The following is a 12,471-nucleotide window of genomic DNA, read 5'->3' as shown; positions in this document are numbered from 1 at the left end:
CCGCATATTTACTTTATAGTGTTAAATCCTTCTGACAGGTTCTCTTTAAACTAGCAATAAATGTGGAGCACGGGTCATGTCCTCTATTTCGGCCAAAATGAAAGTGCCCTTTGCTTAGTAAAGATTCCCCCTTTCACATCACAACAGCTGCCATCATACAAAGCCTCAAATATCAGAAGGAAAAGAAGAAGATGGCATGGTCGTTCATAGCAACCAATCAGAGCTCAGCTTTCATCCCTCACAGTGCTTTGTGGAAATGAAAGCTGAACTCTGATTGGTTGCTATAGGCAACATTCACTTTTTCTGAGGCTGACCATGAGACTAGAATGTTATAGGCCCAATCATACTACCACAGCAACACAGCTACCAGGATTCAGGCGCAGGAGCGCGGATCTTCAAGGCAGTACCCTGCCACTACGAGGCTCTGGGGCGTCAGATCAACCATATTCATCTTAAAGGCCAAGTAACTATATAAAACCCTGCCATTCCAAGACGCTGGTGCGTTATGTGAACCTTCTCCAGGTACAAGGCTGTACAACTATCAGAACCCTTCTTTTACCAGATTTATCACCTTTGTCTCGAAGGCTATGTAAGAACCCTACCACTACATAACGCAGGAACGTTTTGAGTCACTATCCCCATCCTCAAGGCTATATAACAAATAGTACCCTGTCACTACAAGACGCTGGTGCGTTATATTAACCAAGACTCAGAAGATACCCACCATTGGTCACCACTAATGGACACAGGCACGGGAGCGCCTCTTGCACTGGATATCTGAGTGACAATGTGAACAAGACCCATGCAGGGTCGAAACGTTGTTTTAGTCGCTCATTTCCCAACACCACCTACTACCCTGTACCACATCTGTAATCTGTGAACACTTTTTGCAAACTACTTCTGAGTGTGCGGTGATTAGAATTATTGATTATTGGCCCAATCATGTCAGTCTAACAAGGTGGCAAAATAACCCACGCGTCCTGTGACTGAACGTTCATCGCTACATTTTCATTATAAGATACAAGGCGCTGGATGTGTGTGTGTGTGTGTGTATACCCATAGTGTGTGTGTGTGTGTGTGTGTGTATACCCATAGTGTGTAAATATACTGTAGCAACAAGTGAACAAGTCCTGCACCGCCTGCCCTCAGATTACCTCCAAGTTCAGTGGCTCACGTGCTGATGACTGCCATGTAGCGCTGGTTTGCAGGCGCAGCGTGCTGGTCGGTATTGAGCAGCTAGGAGATCCAACAACAGGAAGATGAAAAATCGACCGCAAACAGCTGCTATGCCAAACAATTTCTTTTTTATTCAAGCGTTCTTTTCATCGGTGCAGATAAAAATGCGGGAGGTGACTAGGATGCGAGTCCCTCCAAAGGACGACGGCCGTTTCGTCTGTGAGCCAGACTTCTACGGGTCCACGTCGGGGAATGGCCGCACGCACCTTATAAAGGGGAGTGCATCCAGGCCACATCACCGCACATTAAAAACAGAGGAATGCACACATGATAGTGATTAACATAAGTGCAGACAACACATCCCATTTAAAACATGGTCATACAATCAATGTGACACACATTTCAAAAACAAACATGAAAACAGGGGAAAAAAAAAGGAAAAAATTCAGGAAAAAATTCACCTGAAAGGTACAGAGGCATTTATCAATGTCATATCAATACATAACTCATTATGTTCATGTTATTCTTTTTAATGACATAACCACTCATTTATCAAAAGATCCAAAATGAATCCATCACTCGAAAATAATTTGCAAAAAAACAGTTTTATGCAAGCCAGTGTTATAAGAATACAGCTAGGTCGTTACGGTCATTCAAACCCAGGTTTCCCTGCGCTCCAAATTTTATTATCATACTTGCTTCTTTACGTAGCAATAACTTATGGAGATCGCCCCCTTGTGGAGGCAGGGAAACCTGGACTAGTCCTGCAAAGCGCAAGATGTTGGGATTACCTTCATGTGCTGTGCGAATGTGTTCTATTAGCCTAGGAGAACCTTTACCTGTGGAGATCGATTTATAGTGCTCCCTAAAGCGTATGTACATGCACCTTATTGTCTTCCCTATATAAAATCTTCCACAGGGGCATACAATCACATAAACCACATACTTCGTCTTGCAGGAAATAAACTGCCTGACCTGGTGAGAAAAAGAGCCAATTTGAAGAGATGTACCAGTGAGATGTAAGGCGCAAAACTTGCAGTGACCGCAGCGAAAATTCCCAACAGGCGAACATTTCTCGAGCCATGTGGACTGACAGGTCACCCTGTTTTTCACCAGCAGATCTCTCAAATTATTACACCGTCTATAAGAGACTAGGGGTCCTGCATCTGTCATACTCTTTAGATCCGGGTCGTTGGCAAGGATATGCCAATTCTTTTTTATGGCTTTTTTTATTACTCCATCTAAGGGGCCAAACCTAAAACTGAACATAAACCTATTTACGGCATTGTTCGTTTTTCTCACCTTTTTTGCCTTTGCCTGACTATGTGACAATTTTCCAATACCAAAAGATTGGCTGACCCATAGATTTTCAGAACTCTCAGAACACGCCTTCTCATACGCAGAATCAATTAGTGTACTAGGGTAACCCCGTGCCAATAACCTTGATCTTAAATCCCCAGCTTGTTCTTCAAAAATCTCTTTTACATTATTGATCCTTCTTAGTCTCAAAAACTGAGAGTAGGGTAAGAAGGGAATTTTGTTACTTACCGTAAATTCCTTTTCTTCTAGCTCCAATTGGGAGACCCAGACGATTGGGTGTATAGCTACTGCCTCCGGAGGCCACACAAAGTATTACACTAAAAAGTGTAAGGCCCCTCCCCTTCTGCGTATACACCCCCCGTGGGATCACGGGCTGCTTCAGTTTTAGTGCAAAAGCAAGAAGGAGGAAAGCCAATAACTGGTTAAACAAATTCAATCCGAAGGAACATCGGAGAACTGAAACCATTCAACATGAACAACATGTGTACCCGAACAACCAAAAATCCCGAAGGAACAGGGGCGGGTGCTGGGTCTCCCAATTGGAGCTAGAAGAAAAGGAATTTACGGTAAGTAACAAAATTCCCTTCTTCTTCGGCGCTCCATTGGGAGACCCAGACGATTGGGACGTCCAAAAGCAGTCCCTGGGTGGGTAAATTAATACCTCAAGTTTGGACTGTAAAAACAGCCCTTCCCTACATGGAGGCAACCGCCGCCTGCAGGACCCTTCTACTTAGGCTGGCATCCGCCTAAGCGTAGGCATGCACCTGATAACGCTTGGTGAAGGTGTGCAGACTCGCCCAGGTAGCCGCCTGGCACACCTGCTGAGCCGTAGCCTGGTGCCGTAATGCCCAGGACGCACCCACGGCTCTGGTAGAATGGGCCTTCAGCCCTGATGGAACCGGAAGCCCAGCAGAACGGTAGGCTTCAAGGATTGGTTCCTTGATCCATCGAGCCAGGGTGGATTTGGCAGCCTGCGACCCCTTGCGCTGACCAGTGACAAGGACAAAGAGTGCATCCGATCGGCGCAGGGGCGCCGTGCGGGAAATGTAGATCCTGAGTGCTCTTCACCAGATCCAACAATGCAAATCCATTTCATATCGATGAAATGGATAAGAACAAAAGGAAGGTAAGGAGATATCCTGATTGTGATGAAAAGGGAATACCACCTTAGGGAGAAAACTCCGGAATCGGGCGCAGCACTACCTTGTCTTGGTGAAACACCAGGAAGGGAGCTTTGGATGACCGCGCTGCTAGCTCGGACACTCTCCGAAGGGACGTGACCGCTACCAGAAAGGCCACTTTCTGTGAAAGTCGAGAAAGTGAAACATCCCTCAGAGGCTCGAATGGCGGCTTCTGGAGCGCAATTAGTACCCTGGTCAGATCCCATGGGTCTAACGGCCTCAGTACGGAGGGACAATGTGACAAACCCCCTGCAGGAACGTGCGTACCTGAGGAAGTCGTGCTAGGCGCTTCTGAAAGAATACAGACAGCGCTGGAACTTGTCCTTTAAGGGAGCCGAGCAACAAACCTGTTTCCATCCCGATTGCAGGAAGGAAAGACAAGTAGGCAATGCAAATGGCCAGGGATTAAGTCCCTGAGCAGAGCACTAAGGTAAGAATATCTTCCACGTCCAGTGGTAGATCTTGGCAGACGTCGGCTTCCTAGCCCGTCACATGGTGGCAATGACGTCATGAGATAATCCTGAAGACGCTAGGATCCAGGACTCAATGGCCACCCAGTCAGGTTTAGGGCCGTAGGATGCAGATGGAAAAACGGCCCTTGGGACAGTAAGTTTGGCCGGTCTGGTAGTGCCCACGGCTGGCCGACTGTGAGATGCCACAGATCCGGGTACCACGACCTCCTCTGTCAGTCTGGGGCGACGAGGATGGCGCGGCGGCAATCGGAGCTGATCTTGCGTAGCACTCTGGGCAACAGTGCCAGAGGGGGAAACACATAGGGTAGCTGGAACTGCGACCCATCCTGAACTAAGGCGCCTGCCGCCAGAGCTCGTTGATCGTAAGACCACACCATGAAACTCGTGACCTTGGTGTTGTGCCTAGACGCCATTAGGTCGACGTCCGGCCTCCCCCGAAGGCCCCAGATTTCCTGAAACCCGTCCGGGTGCAGAAACCATTCCCCTGCGTCCATACCCTGGCGACTGAGGAAGTCTGCTTCCCAGTTTTCTACGCCCGGGATGTGAACTGCGGATATGGTGGATGCTCTGTCTTCCACCCACATCAGAGTCCGCCGGACTTCTTGGGAGGCTTGCCGACTGCGTATTCTGCCTTGGTGGTTGATGTATGCTACCGCTGTGGAGTTGTCCGACTGAACTCGGATCTGTTTGCATTCCAGCCACTGCTGGAAGGCTTGCAGGGCAAGATACACTGCTTAGATTTCTAGAACATTGATCTGAAGGGTGGACTCCTGCTGAGTCCACGTACCCTGAGCCCTGTGGTGGAGAAAAACTATTCTCCACCCTGACAGACTCACGTCTGTCGTGACCACCGTCCAGGATGGGGGTAGGAAGGACCTTCCTTTTGACAATGAGGTGGGAAGAAGTCACCACTGAAGAGAGTCCTTGACCGTCTGAGAAAGGGAGACGTTCCTGTCTAGGGACGTCGACTTCCCATCGCTTTGGCGGAGAATGTCCCATTGAAGTGGACGCAGATGAAACTGCGCGAAGGGGACTGCCTCCATTGCTGCTACCATCTTCGCTAGGAAGTGCATGAGGCGTCTTAAGGGGTGTGACTGGCCTTGAAGGAGAGACTGCACCACCGTCTGTAGTGAACGCTGTTTGTCCAGCGGAAGCTTCACTCTCGCTGAGAGAGTATAAAACTCTATGCCAAGATATGTCAGTGATTGGGTCGGTGTCAGATTTAACTTTGAAAAGTTGATGATCCACCCGAAACTCTGGAGAGTCTCCAGCGCAACGTTCAGGCTGCGTTGGCATGCCTCTTGAGAGGGTGCGTTGACAAGTAGATCGTCCAAGTAAGGGATCACAGAGTGACCCTGAGAGTGCAGGACTGCTACCACTGCTGCCATGACCTTGGTGAAAACCCGTGGGGCTGTCGCCAGACCTAAGGGCAGGTCTACGAACTGAAGATGCTCGTCTTCTATAACGAATCGCAGCAAACGCTGGTACTCTGGAGCAATCGGCACGTGGAGATAAGCATCCTGATGTCTCTTGATGCTAGGAAATCTCCTTGAGACCTTGAGGCAATGACGGAGCGGAGGGATTCCATCCGGAACCGCCTGGTTTACACTGCTTTTTGAGCAGTTTTAGGTCTAGAACGGAACGGAAGAGCCGTCCTTTTTTGGCACCACAACCAGATTGGAGGAAAAACCGTGACCTTGTTCCTGAAGAGGAACAGGGATTATCACTCCTTCTGCCTGCAGAAGAGCATCGGCTCGGTCGAGAGGTGGGGAAGTTCTGAAGAATCGAGCCGGAGGACGAGAACAAAACTCTATCCTGTACACGTGAGACAAAATGTCTCTCACCCACCGGTCTTTGACCTGTGGCAGCTAAATGCCGCCAAAGTGGGAGAGTCTGCCACCGACCGCTGATGCGGAGAGAGAGAGAGAGGGCTGAAAGTCATGAGGAAACCGCCTTGGTAGCGGTTCCTCCGGCTGCCTTCTTTGGGCGTGATTGAGCCCGCCAGGAGTCTGAGTCCCTCTGAGCCTTTTGAGTCCTTTTGGACTAGGAAAATTGGGACCAGCCCGAGCCTGGAAAGGACCGAAACGTCGACTGTCCTTCCTTGGGTTTTGTTTGATCTGGGCTGGTGTAAGGAAGAATCCTTACCCTTGGCCTGTTTAATGATTTCATCCAATCGCTCAGCCAACAGTCTGTCACCAGATAATGGCAAACTGGTTAAGCCCTTTTTGGAAGCAGGAGCTGCCTTCCATTCCCTTAACCCCAAGGGTCTGTGCAAAACCACGGAGTTGGCGTACGCCACCGGCGTACGGCTCGTAGAGTCCAGGACAGCATGAATAGCGTAAGTCGCAATGCATGCGAGGTTAAGGACGCCACCTGCGGCACAGATGTACGTGTGACAGTGTCTATCTGCGCAAGACCAGCTGAAATAGCTTGGAGTGCCCATACGGCTGCGAATGCCGGAGCAAACGACACGCCGATAGCTTCACAGACAGATTTCAACCAGAGGTCCATCTGTCTGTCAATGGCATCTTTAAGTGAAGTCCCATCTTCCACTGCAACTATGGAGGATGGCGAGGCGGAGAAAAGCTTGTCTGGATAAGCGTAGTGTTTCTGGACTGCTCCTCTGAGTCAGATAGGCCCAAAAAGTACTGAATTTACGCTTGGGATACCTGAAATGGAATTTCTCCTGCTGAAGCTGCCTCCTCCACTGGAGGGGCTGAGGGAGAACTATCCACCAGTGTATTGATGGGCGCTATGAGATCATTCACCATGGCGTCCCATTAGGAGCATCCAGAATGAAAGCGGTCTCAGGATCAGAAACCTGACCAGCTACCTCATCATACAGAGAATCCTCTCGCTGAGACCCTGACCAGTGTGTGAAGTCGAGGGTCTCTCCCAGCGAGCTCGCTTAGGCTGTCTGGGACTGTCGTCCGTGTCAGAGCCTTCAGTCTGGGATGTATGGGACCCCTTTGGAGCACGGATTAGTTCCAACTGAGGGAGACCGGGGAGCCTTGATTCAACAATGCCCTTGGTCTGAGTCACCGCCCTGGACTGCAAAGTTGCTAGAATTTTGTTCATAGTCCAAGAGATTTTATCAGCAAAAAAACTGCAAACTCTGTCCTCTGGACAGTTTCACAGGTGGCCCTCTCTGGGCCACCACTAGCAGAGACTCTACCCATTAGGGGTTAGTGGAACCTGCCGGTAAAACAGCCTCACGTGCGGTACAGACAGCATAGAAAGCCTGTGCCTTGGCCCCCTTGCTCTATGCTGACGACATGCTGTTGTCTCCTCAGAGCTATCTAGGGGTATATCGCCAAGAAGCGACCGTACAGCCACAAGTCTCAGCCGCGCCGCAGTCTCCAGCGCGGCAGTTTCCCACAGATAAACTCACTCAGCTAAGCTGCAGTGAGTATAGTCCAAGCGCGCAGCGCTGTTGTCCTCGGCGCACTAACACGCCCAGCAATGCTGGCGTGTGTCTGTGTATGGTCTTGCAAATATAAGTACAAGGATAAAGTACACAAAGAAGGGAATTTTGTTACTTACCGTAAATTCCTTTTCTTCTAGCTCCAATTGGGAGACCCAGACGATTGGGTGTATAGCTACTGCCTCCGGAGGCCACACAAAGCACTACACTAAAAAGTGCAAGGCCCCTCCCCTTCTGGCTATACACCCCCCGTGGGATCACGGGCTTGCTCAGTTTTAGTGCTAAAGCAAGAAGGAGGAAAGCCAATAACTGGTTTAAACAAATTCAATCCGAAGAAACATCGGAGAACTGAAACCGTTCAACATGAACAACATGTATACCCGAAAAAACCAAAAATCCCGAAGGAAACAGGGCGGGTGCTGGGTCTCCCAATTGGAGCTAGAAGAAAAGGAATTTACGGTAAGTAACAAAATTCCCTTCTTCTTCGGCGCTCCATTGGGAGACCCAGACGATTGGGACGTCCAAAAGCAGTCCCTGGGTGGGTAAAGTAATACCGCAAGTTTGGGCTGCAAAACAGCCCTCTCCTACGAGGAGGCAACCGCCGCCTGCAGGACTCTTCTACCTAGGCTGGCGTCCGCCGAAGCGTAGGTATGCACCTGATAATGTTTGGTGAAAGTGTGCAGACTCGACCAGGTAGCTGCCTGGCACACCTGTTGAGCCGTAGCCTGGTGTCGTAATGCCCAGGACGCACCCACGGCTCTGGTAGAATGGGCCTTCAGCCCTGATGGAACCGGCAGCCCAGCAGAACGGTAGGCTTCAAGAATTGGTTCCTTGATCCATCGAGCCAGGGTGGATTTGGAAGCCTGCGATCCTTTGCGCTTACCAGCGACAAGGACAAAAAGTGCATCCGAGCGGCGCAGGGGCGCCGTGCGGGAAATGTAGATTCTGAGTGCTCTCACGAGATCCAACAAATGTAAATCCTTTTCAAAACGATGAACTGGATGAGGACAAAAAGAAGGCAAGGAGATATCCTGATTGAGATGAAAGGAGGATACCACCTTAGGGAGAAACTCCTGAATCGGGCGCAGCACTACCTTGTCCTGGTGAAAAACCAGGAAGGGAGCTTTGGATGACAACGCTGCCAGCTCGGATACTCTCCGAAGAGACGTGACCGCTACCAGAAAAGCCACTTTCTGTGAAAGTCGAGAAAGTGAAACATCCTTCAGAGGCTCGAAGGGCGGCTTCTGGAGAGTAACTAGTACCCTGTTCAGATCCCATGGATCTAACGGCCGTTTGTACGGAGGGACGATGTGACAAACCCCCTGCAGGAACGTGCGTACCTGAGGAAGTCGTGCTAGACGCTTTTGAAAAAATACCGATAGCGCTGAGACTTGCCCTTTAAGGGAGCCGAGGGATAAGCCTTTTTCCAAACCAGATTGCAGGAAGGAAAGAAAAGTAGGCAATACAAATGGCCAGGGGGACACTCCCTGAGCCGAGCACCAGGATAAGAAAATCTTCCACGTTCTGTGGTAGATCTTAGCAGACGTGGGCTTCCTAGCCTGTCTCATGGTGGCCACGACCCCTTGAGATAATCCTGAAGATGCTAGTATCCAGGACTCAATGGCCACACAGTCAGGTTCAGGGCCGCAGAATTCAGATGGAAAAACGGCCCTTGTGACAGTAAGTCTGGCCGGTCTGGTAGCGCCCACGGTTGGCCGACCGTGAGATGCCACAGATCCGGGTACCACGACCTTCTCGGCCAGTCTGGGGCGACGAGCAGGACGCGGCGGCACTCGGACCTGATCTTGCGTAGCACTCTGGGCAAGAGCGCCAGAGGGGGAAACACATAGGGCAGTTGGAACTGCGACCAATCTTGCACTAAGGCGTCTGCCGCCAGAGCTCTGTGATCGCGAGACCGTGCCATGAACGTTGGGACCTTGTTGTTGTGCCGGGACGCCATTAGGTCGACGTCCGGCCTTCCCCAGCGGCGACAGATTTCCTGAAACACGTCCGGGTGAAGGGACCATTCCCCTGCGTCCATACCCTGGCGACTGAGGAAGTCCGCTTCCCAATTTTCTATGCCGGGGATGTGAACTGCGGAGATGGTGGAGGCCGTGGCCTCCACCCATAACAGAATCCGTCGGACTTCCTGGAAGGCTTGCCGACTGCGTGTCCCGCCTTGGTGGTTGATGTATGCCACCGCTGTGGAGTTGTCCGACTGAATTCGGATCTGCTTTCCCTCCAGCCACTGCTGGAAGGCTTGTAGGGCAAGATACACTGCCCTGATTTCCAGAACATTGATCTGAAGGGTGGACTCCTGCTGAGTCCACGTACCCTGAGCCCTGTGGTGGAGAAAAACTGCTCCCCACCCTGACAGACTCGCGTCTGTCGTGACCACCGCCCAGGATGGGGGTAGGAAGGACCTTCCCTGTGATAATGAGGTGGGAAGAAGCCACCATTGAAGAGAGTCCTTGGTCGTCTGGGAAAGGGAGACTTTCTTGTCTAAGGACGTCGACTTCCCGTCCCATTGGCGGAGAATGTCCCATTGAAGTGGGCGCAGATGAAACTGCGCAAACGGGACTGCCTCCATTGCTGCCACCATCTTCCCTAGGAAGTGCATGAGGCGTCTTAAGGGGTGCGACTGTTCTTGAAGGAGCGAGTGCACCCCTGACTGTATTGAACGCTGCTTGTCCATCGGAAGCTTCACTGTCGCTGAGAGAGTATGAAACTCCATGCCAAGATATGTTAGCGATTGGGTCGGTGACAGATTTGACTTTGAAAAGTTGATGATCCACCCGAAAGTCTGGAGAGTCTCCAGCGCAACGTTCAGGCTGTGTTGGCATGCCTCTTGAGAGGGTGCCTTGACAAGCAGATCGTCCAAGTAAGGGATCACCGAGTGTCCCTGAGAGTGCAAGACTGCTACCACTGCTGCCATGACCTTGGTGAAAACCCGTGGGGCTGTCGCCAGACCAAATGGCAGGGCTACGAACTGAAGGTGTTCGTCTCCTATAACGAAGCGTAGAAAACGCTGGTGTTCTGGAGCAATCGGCACGTGGAGATAAGCATCTTTGATGTCTATTGATGCTAGGAAATCTCCTTTAGACATCGAGGCAATGACGGAGCGGAGGGATTCCATCCGGAACCGCCTGGTTTTCACGTGCTTGTTGAGCAGTTTTAGGTCCAGAACAGGACGGAAAGAGCCGTCCTTTTTTGGCACCACAAACAGATTGGAGTAAAAACCTTGACCTCGTTCCTGAAGAGGAACAGGGATCACCACTCCTTCTGCCCTTAGCGAACACACCGCTTGCAGAAGAGCATCGGTTCGGTCGGGATGTGGGGAGGTTCTGAAGAACCGAGGCGGGGGACGAGAACTGAATTCTATCCGGTACCCGTGAGACAAAATGTCTGTTACCCACCGGTCTTTGACCTGTGGCAGCCAAATGCCGCAAAAGCGGGAGAGCCTGCCACCGACCGAGGATGCGGAGAGAGGAGGCCGAAAGTCATGAGGCAGCCGGCTTGGAAGCGGTTCCTCCGGCTGCTTTCTTTGGGCGTGAGTGAGTCCGCCAGGAATCTGAGCTCCTCTGCTCCTTCTGAGTCCTTTTGGACGAGGAGAATTGGGTCCTGCCCGAACCTCGAAAGGACCGAAACCTCGACTGTCCCTTCCACTGTTGAGGTTTGCTTGATCTAGGCTGGGGTAAGGAAGAGTCCTTACCCTTGGACTGTTTAATGATTTCCGCCAATTGCTCACCAAACAGCCTGTCTTGAGATAATGGCAAACTGGTTAAGCATTTTTTGGAAGCAGAATCTGCTTTCCATTCCTTTAACCATAAGGCTCTGCGTAAAACCACCGAGTTGGCGGACGCCATTGACGTACGGCTGGTAGAGTCCAAGACCGCATTGATAGCGTAAGTCGCAAACGCAGACATTTGTGAAGTCAAGGACGCCACCTGCGGCACTGATGGACGTATGATAGAGTCCACCTGCGCCAGACCAGCTGAAATAGCCTGGAGTGCCCACACGGCTGCGAATGCTGGAGCAAACGACGCGCCGATAGCTTCATAGACAGATTTTAACCAAAGGTCCATCTGTCTGTCATTGGCATCTTTAAGTGAAGCCCCATCTTCCACTGCAACTATGGATCTAGCCGCAAGCCTGGAGATTGGGGGGTCCACCTTCGGACACTGGGTCCAGCGTTTGACCACGTCAGGGGGAAAGGGATAACGTGTATCCTTAAGACGTTTGGAGAAACGCTTATCTGGATAAGCATGGTGTTTCTGGACTGCTTCTCTGAAGTCCGCATGGTCCAGAAAGAAGGGAATTTTGTTACTTACCGTAAATTCCTTTTCTTCTAGCTCTTATTGGGAGACCCAGACGATTGGGGTATAGCTACTGCCTCCGGAGGCCACACAAAGCACTACACTAAAAAGTGCAAGGCCCCTCCCCTTCTGGCTATACCCCCCCGTGGTATCACGGGTTCTCCAGTTTTAGTGCCAAAGCAAGAAGGAGGAAAGCCAATAACTGGTTTAAACAAATTAACTCCGAGTAACATCGGAGAACTGAAAAACCGTTCAACATGAACAACATGTGTACCCGCAAACAACAAAAACATCCCGAAGGACAACAGGGCGGGTGCTGGGTCTCCCAATAAGAGCTAGAAGAAAAGGAATTTACGGTAAGTAACAAAATTCCCTTCTTCTTCAGCGCTCTATTGGGAGACCCAGACGATTGGGACGTCCAAAAGCTGTCCCTGGGTGGGTAAAGAAATACCTCATGTTAGGGCTGCAAAACAGCCCTCCCCTACGGGGGTGTCACTGCCGCCTGCAGGACTCTTCTACCTAAGCTGGCATCCGCCGAAGCATAGGTATGCACCTGATAATGCTTGGTGAAAGTGTGCAGA

This window comes from Anomaloglossus baeobatrachus, chromosome 5, assembly GCF_048569485.1.
Source record: "Anomaloglossus baeobatrachus isolate aAnoBae1 chromosome 5, aAnoBae1.hap1, whole genome shotgun sequence".
Taxonomy (NCBI): Eukaryota; Metazoa; Chordata; class Amphibia; order Anura; family Aromobatidae; genus Anomaloglossus; species Anomaloglossus baeobatrachus.
Note: the sequence above shows the minus strand (reverse complement) of the source record.